At 47.5% G+C, this 7,702-nt stretch overlaps 1 protein-coding gene across 1 annotated transcript in view; it reads right to left on the bottom strand.

Annotated features, from left to right (window-relative positions):
* The window catches only part of Cdc42ep5 (CDC42 effector protein 5), a 7,798-nt gene extending 4,842 nt beyond the window's left edge, over window positions 1-2,956 (bottom strand). The window contains exons 1-2 of the mRNA XM_028775060.1: window positions 2,714-2,956; window positions 2,333-2,439 (exon numbers count right to left, since the gene is read on the bottom strand). The gene's annotated coding sequence lies outside the window, so the exon portion shown is untranslated. The remainder of the gene's footprint in view (window positions 1-2,332; window positions 2,440-2,713) is intronic.
* Window positions 2,957-7,702: the final 4,746 nt, after the last annotated feature.

Here is a 7,702-nt window from a genome sequence, read left to right as displayed (position 1 = left end):
AAAAGGGCTGGAGAGATGGCTCAGTGGTTAAGAGCACTGACTGCACTTCCAGTGGTCCTGAGTTCAAATCCCAGCAACCACACGGTGGCTCAAACCATCTGTAATGAGATCTGATGCCCTCTTCTGGTATGTCTGAAGACAGCTACAGTGTATTCATATATAATAAATAAATAAATCTTTAAAAAAAAAAAAAGAAAAGAAAAGAAAAAAGGCAAACCAAAAGAGAGGAGGAGTAGGGGAAGGGGAGGAGAGAGAAGAAAAAGAATATATATATATATATATAACATTCTTCAGATGGAACCTCATTAGGTTACCCAAACTGATGTTTTATTTTATATTAATATTTACTCTATAACCCGGACTTTGAACGTGTGATCCTCCTGCCTTAGCCTCTACTCCCTAGTAACTGGGAATATAGGCCATAGGTTCAGCTAAGATCACAATTTGTAACATTACATATACTGGTGCTAGAAATTTGCCATTTGTTTCCTTATGGGAGTTCCCTTAACCTTTTGCTGAATGTATTCTCTGAAAAACAAGAGCCAGACCCCTGTATGTTAAAGGATGTCAAAAGACACATGCATGACCAGTTCATTTCTCAAGCACATTCTCATGAATGAGCACTGGCCTTTGTAACTTGAAAGGATGCAAAACTCATTTAATCCTCAAACCTTCCTTGGAGCAAAAGGTGATAACCTTTTTTTGGTTTTTTTTTTTTTTTTTTTTTTTTTTTTTTTGGTTTTTGGTTTTTCGAGACAAGGTTTCTCTGTGTAGCCCTGGCTGTCCTGGACTCACTCTGTAGACCAGGCTGGCCTCGAACTCAGAAATCTGCCTGTCTCTGGCTCCCAAGTGCTGGGATTAAAGGCGTGCGCCACCACTGCCCAGCAACCTTTTTTTTTTTCAATGATAAAAAACAGTAAGGTTCACTAACTGGCCCTGGGTCACACGGGAATAAATTCTGAAGTCAGAATTTCCAACAGGCTGGTGAAAACTGAAATGTAAAGAAGCTATTGCAGTTGACAGTCACTCACAGGAGGTGGACCACATGGAGCGGAACAAAAAAGTTTTAATTTGATATAAAGGCCAGAGCTCTTATGTGGTACCTTACCTGACTTTGTTTTTCTCTTCCATTGTATATGGGGGGGAGGATGTGAATTAAAAGAGCCTTTGTAGGGCTAGAGAGAAGGCTCAGCTGTTAAAGGTTAGGGTCACAACCAAAAAGAGCTTTTGGAGGTGGATGTGATGGCACATGCCTTTAATCTCAGTGTATAGAAGGCAGAGAGGTAAGTGGATATTTACAAGTCTAAGGTCAGCCTGGTCTACATAGAGAGTTTCAGGCCAGCCAGGACTACATAGTGAGATTCGATCTCTGGGGGGGGGGGGGGGGGCGGAAAACATCTTGGGGGACGGGGGAAGATTCTAATTGCTGGGGGGGGGGGCGAGGGTACTTGCTGCACAATCACAAGGACCTGAGTTCAAATCCCCAGCACTCTTTAAAAACCCTCTAAGCCCAACACTGTAGAGGGCAGGGACAGGAAGACAGCTGGGACTTATTCAACTCCAGGTTGAATAAGAGATCTTCCAAATTTCAAGAATAAAGTGGAGAATAATCTAGCAGGTGACCCTAACACACTCGAATGCAGCACACTACCTGCATGCTCTCACACATGCACACGGAGATTTTAATGCCCCTGGAGCCCTGGCTAGCTCTGAGACCTTGAGCGAGTCACATCCCCCTGCAGCCTAGGTGAACTTTTGCACACTCAGCTCTAAACTAGAATATGAGTGCTGCAGGCCTGTTAAATTCAAGGCAATGTGGTCATTCTTGGAAAACGTTCGTCATCAGCCTAGGCTCTTACAGAGGGGCTGTTGTTAGGGATCAATGCCGAATAGACTAGAAGCAAGCACACACGGGCAACCCAGCCCGCCCTGACAGACACATGCTCAGATAAGCACATCCTCTTTGGCCTCTTCCACCCTCTTTTTCCTGCCTAAGTACTGCGTGGCTCCAGCTGCGGGGGAGGGGGAGGGAGGAGGGGGGCACAGCTGGCTCACCTCTGTCCTCTCTCAGCCCCAGCCCTGCCAGCAAGAAAATAACAACCCGCTCCAGAGCTGGCTGGGCTGGTTCTCAGGCTGGAGGAGGGTGGAGCCCAGACCTGGCAAGGGACCCCACCTGGGAGACCCCTGGGATTTTAGGATTGGCAATCCTTTAACTAAAGCAACCGGGCTGCATCGGGACTTCAAAGGCCCTGGTCTGTTTGGTAACTAGTCTGTTGGGTCCCCCATCCCCCCGCCCCCGATTGAAGACCCCTGCCCACTACAACTTTCTCACCTCGTGATTCAGACTGAATTGAGATCCGGCTTAAGCTGGAGTCCCTCCTGGCCTCGGAGGCTACCTCTCTGGCGCCTTTCTCCTTCTTTCTCCAGGCGGGATCTCACCTGGCAAATAAAACAAGTGTCACGTCCTACCTGGTAGGGGCTCTAGGACCTAGGCATGTGATCTGAGTGCCACCGCCTCAGGCTGGGTCCTGCACCCTTGGGTCCCAGGAGCCCCACCTCCTAGCTCTCTGGTTTCACGGGCTGGGACTTCTCCTGCTTTCCTCTCTCACATTCCAGGGGGTTCTTCATTCTTTATCGTTTACTGCCCTCCTCCCTCTGAACTAGGAGACAAGCCCCCAGAGTCCGGCAAGCCCTGGCTGTGGTTCCTTCTTACCTCCACCGAGAATAAGCTTCAGCCCCTCTCGGGGGCCATGGCAGCCTCCCAACCAAGCACCGAGTCAACGCCCAGTCAGCCAAGTTGATCTCTTGTCCCGGGTTGAGAGGGTTAAGCCATAGGCCCCTCCCAGGCTTCCTTAGTCCCTCAAAGTTTGCCTCTAGGATTTAAAGGACTAGAAAGCCTTGGTGGTGGAAAAGCTAAGGGCCCTTTGAAGGGATTGTGGGGGCAAGAGACCAGGACAGAGGCAGAGCTAGAGGGATGAACGGGCGCGCCCCCAGCCCGGTCCCTCCCCCGCCCAGTCTGGAATTTCCTGAAACCAGGGAAGTCTGGCTATTTAGAAGCGTAATTTCTTCCAGACTGCAGCTGTTGGGGGGAGTGGTTTGTGTGTGTGTGTGTGTGTGTGTGTGTGTGTGTGTGTGTGTGTGTGTTGAGAAGAGGGAGATAGGAAGAGAGGAAAGAAGAGAAAGTCCAGATGGAGAGAGAAATGCTGCGAGATTGCCCTGGAGAGTTCCCGAGTATGTTCCTATTTGCAGCTATCTTCCAGAGAAGGGTCTTTACTCTGATTGCCTGTGTCTGTGGTGAAGACAACACACTGGTGTTCAAAACATCCTTCTGAAGCTGATGGAGCATAGCCAGAGTGAGTGTGTTTGGGGGGTGTGAAGTGTGCATGCTGTTCCCAGGTATTGTGTGACTTAGGACAAAATCCACAGAAAGCTGGAAGGCTGGAAGGGCTCAGTTACAGATCTAATGAGCACGCTCCTTTGAGATACACACTGAAGGTCTATACTGGGAACTTGTAGAGCCAGGGAGGAGGGAGCACATTCAGAGAAAGGCAGAGGCTAGGCATGGTAGTAAAGGACTTTAGTATAGGGAGAATTCCACAGTATTTAATAGAGATACTTTGAGAGGTCTGCAGGAGGCACTGGAGTCAGGGACTCTGGACAGAGACCCTGTGGAACAGACACACAGGGAAGTAAGTAGAAAAGAAATGACTTTGGTAGACACTGAGAGGCCAGCTTGAAAGCCACTAGGAGAAATCTAAGTCAGAATGACACATACCTGCCAGCCCACGTGTTCGAAGCTTTTACACAGGAGCTAGGTTAGTGGATTAGTCTAGACACCTATCAACAGATAGATGATTGGATAAAGAAATCGTGGTGTATGTTCCCAAAGGGGTTTTGGGCAGTCCTGAAGAAAAGCAGAATTATGTCATTTTTGAGAAAATGAATAGAACTGGAGTTTAAATTAAACAACCCATACTGATAAAGACAACTACTATGTCTCATTTGTGCAACACCCCCACGACGCGCACACACACACACACCGTTTTGTTGGTGATAGTAGCGACTGAACCCAGGGCCTCTGGCATGCTAGTTAAGCCCTGTACCACTGAGCTATAAACCACTCCCTCCTGTAGGCATAATGTTCTTGTGCACAGTGTAAAGGTTATCCTCTATCCTGTACCCTGTTTTTTAGACAGTGTCTCTCATTAAGTAACCCAGGCTGAACTTGAATTTCACTTCTTCCCACTTCAGGTTTTTTTTTGTTTTGCTTTGTTTTGTTTTGTTTTTCGAGACAGGGTTTCTCTGTGTAGCTCTGGCTGTCCTGGATCTGGCTGTCCTGGAACTCACTCTGTAGACCAGGCTGGCCTCGAACTCTCAAACTCAGAAATCTGCCTGCCTCTGCCTCCCAAGTGCTGGGATTAAAGGTGTGCACCACCACCGCCCGGCTCTACTTCAGCATCTTGGATAGCTGAGGTGACACTGTGTAGCCCTAGCTGGCCTGGAACTTGCTACGTAGATCAGATTATCCTCAACAGATATCCACAGATCTGATTGCCCTCTTTTCTCCAGAATTCTGGGATTAAAGATGTGTCGCCATGCCTGGCTGCTTGTGAGTTGTATTGGCTTTATTGAGTTACCTATTCTGGGTGTGCATGTTTTTACACTTCATCAACAGCGCAACAAATATATAGTTAAGATATAGGATGTAATTATGATATTTGTAACAGATGTGACAAATATGACAGGTCAAGGGGGTAATGTACACACACAACTCCTGTCTGTGAGGTGAGGTGACCCACGCAGGGCTCAGAGGCTAATGTGAGGATGTCTTTCATTCAATTCATTCTGCCATCTACAATGACCCTCAGAGATCACCCAAGAGCAGTGGTTCTCGATCTGTGGGTCAAGACCCCTGGGAGAGGGGTTCGAAAGACCCTCCCACAGGCATCAGCTATCAGATATCTTCCCTATCTGGTATATTTACATTATGATTCATTATTCATGGCAGTATCGAAAGTCAAGTTATGGCGTAGCAACAAAAATGATTTCATGGTTGGGGTTCACCACAACATGTGCAACTGTATTAAAGGGGGAGGGGCAGCATTAGGAAGGTTGAGAACCACTGCTCTTAGAGGACGTTGTAGGCTGGAACAGGGCCAGCTTCAAGGGCATGCACTTTGTGTGCCCAGGGATGCATGCATTCTCAGACCTGCCTGGAGCTTGCTTTAATGCCCAGCACCCAGCAGCCCCCGACTCGCAATTCATCATTTTAAAGAACCGACTCCTTTACGCTTGAACTAAACACTAAAACCCAGAGATTGTGAGGCTGATTTCTCAGGGAAAGGAAGAAAGAAGGTAAAGCCTGGAGCAAAATCTCCCTGAAGTACAAAGTTTGAGTGATAAGAGGGAGGGAATCCCTGGGGCAAGGCCACTGTAGCTGCAGGAGAAAGAGGGACGGGAGGGGATGGAGAGGAGGCTACAAGCCCTCCTGGATTTTCTGAAGCAAGCCAAGGACAATAAAATAATAAAGTAAAACAAGATCATCAGTGTTGTCGGATTTAATAACAACCCAGGCTGTGGGTGTGGGGAGGAGCTGGTTGAAGAGGGTCAGTGAGGGAAAGCAAGGCTGGAGTCAGGAAAGGAGAGGAAGGGAGGCTCTGAGGAGACCAGGTCAGGCCAGGGCAGTGAGATAGGATGTCTATCTACAGGGAGGATTAGGGTCAAAGAAGGGTTTTCCTTGCTTTGTTGGTTTGATACATTCACTACTATTTTGGCCTTGTCTGCCCTCAGTAGGAGAGGAAGCACCTAACCTCAAAGAGATTGTTGTGCCAGAGTAGGGGGATACTGATGGGGGGGGGTCACCTGTTCAGAGGAGAAGGGGATGGGAGAGGGAGGAAGGATGGTGGGAGGGAACGACCGAGAGGGAGACACCAAATGTTTTTAATTTGGGGTTAGATAATTTTTGTTTTTATATTCTCTCTCTCTCTCTCTCTCTCTCTCTCTCTCTCTCTCTCTCTCTCTCATATGTATGTGTATATGGTCTACCTGTGTATATTCCTGGAGGTCAGAGGTTGATGTCAAGTATATCTATTAATATCTAAACTATAATGGTTGTGGTTATTGTTATTTTTTTTAAAAAATTCAAAGATTTACTTATCTTACTTACTGGGTCCCGAGGGCTGAGTGGGTGGAAGCAAGATTGACGGAGAAGAGAGGTAGGAGCAGAGCGCGGCAAAGGGTAGGGAGCACTGTGTGCCTTGCAGGAGGCCTAGAATTCCAGTACTCTGAGCAGGAAGCAGGAGGAGAGCAAGTCTGAGGCCAGCCTGGGTTATACAGCAAGACTCTGACTCAAAAAACAAGCAAATGAACAGGAAACAAACAAGGAAGTATGTTCCTTCGGTGTGTTCCACACGAGGTATGTTATCTCTTTCCATCCTATCAGCCAAATTGAGTCATCTAGGCAGAGCCTGTACGGAAGTCCATAAAGCCAGAGGCCATAAGTCTGCAGTGACAGGCACCTGGGGCTTCAGGAGTGTATACAGCTTAGTTAGGTGCAGACTGCCCACAGAGTAGCTCAGGATTGGGATGCCCAGCAACAAACAGACTTTATGAGCACACTGTCTAGGTTCAGAGAGAATGGAGGGAGGGGGAAGGTAGGAAGGACGGGAAAAGGTAGTGGGGGGTGGGAAGGGAAGAGTAATCTATGTGTAGAGTACTCTACTCTAGAGGAGGTGCTTTCCCACTCCTGCTGAGGTTTCTGTCACGACCCCTGTGCCAAAGCATGGGCAGCCTAGGATCCTAAAGTTCCTCCCTCTCCACCTTTCACACCAGGAAGTTTTCCCGAAAGCCCACTCTTGGCCTGGGAAAAATTCTGGATGCTTCGGTATAAGTGGGGAATCTGAGGAAGTAGGAAAGGAGCCAGACATGATGGCTACTGTCCCTGACAGAGGGTTTTGTGCGGTTTGCCATTCTCCCAGGTTTTCTTGCCTGACTCTAAATCCAAGTGAATAGGATTATGGCAAGAGCCCGGCATGCCTGTGTCAAGCGCCTGGGTTGTAACTCCTGACTCCACCCCACACAAGTATCTGTGTTTCTCACTTAAGCAGAAAAATGTTTCAAAACTTTGTGATTAAAGGAACTATTGACAATTTAAGCCACCTTTACTAACCCTGACCCTCCCATTTCCCTGATCCTTAACAATAACTTCTACTTTCTGCCTCAGTTAATTTTTTTTTTCTTCTTGAGACAACATCTCCCTACATAGCCCAGGCTGCCTCTGAACTCACTATTTACTCCAAGCTGGCCTTGAACTCTTGGTAATACTCTCGATTCAGCAGTCTGAACACCTGGGGATTACAACCTGGCTATCTCTACAGTTTTAACTCATTTAAATGGTATTTGCATTGTAGAAGAGAGGGGACAGAGCTGGCTTGTTTTCTCTTAGCAGGATGTCCATGAGCTTTGTGCATTACAATGCATAACAGGATCTTTTTCTTTTTCATTTTCTTTCTTTTCTTTCTTTTTTTTTTTTTTCGAGACAGGGTTTCTCTGTATAGCCCTGGCTGTCCTGGAACTCACTCTGTAGGCCAGGCTAGCCTTGACCTAACACAGATCCGCCTCTGCTTTTCCAGTGCTGGGAATAAAGGTGTGCACTAGCACTGCCCAGCTCAGCATCTTCTTCTTAGGGACTGAATAATATTTT

This window comes from Grammomys surdaster, unplaced genomic scaffold (genome assembly GCF_004785775.1).
Source record: "Grammomys surdaster isolate TR1022 unplaced genomic scaffold, NIH_TR_1.0 252, whole genome shotgun sequence".
In the NCBI taxonomy this organism is placed as follows: domain Eukaryota; kingdom Metazoa; phylum Chordata; class Mammalia; order Rodentia; family Muridae; genus Grammomys; species Grammomys surdaster.
The sequence above is the reverse complement of the archived record's forward strand: the minus strand, read 5'-3'. Positions and strand labels throughout refer to the sequence as shown.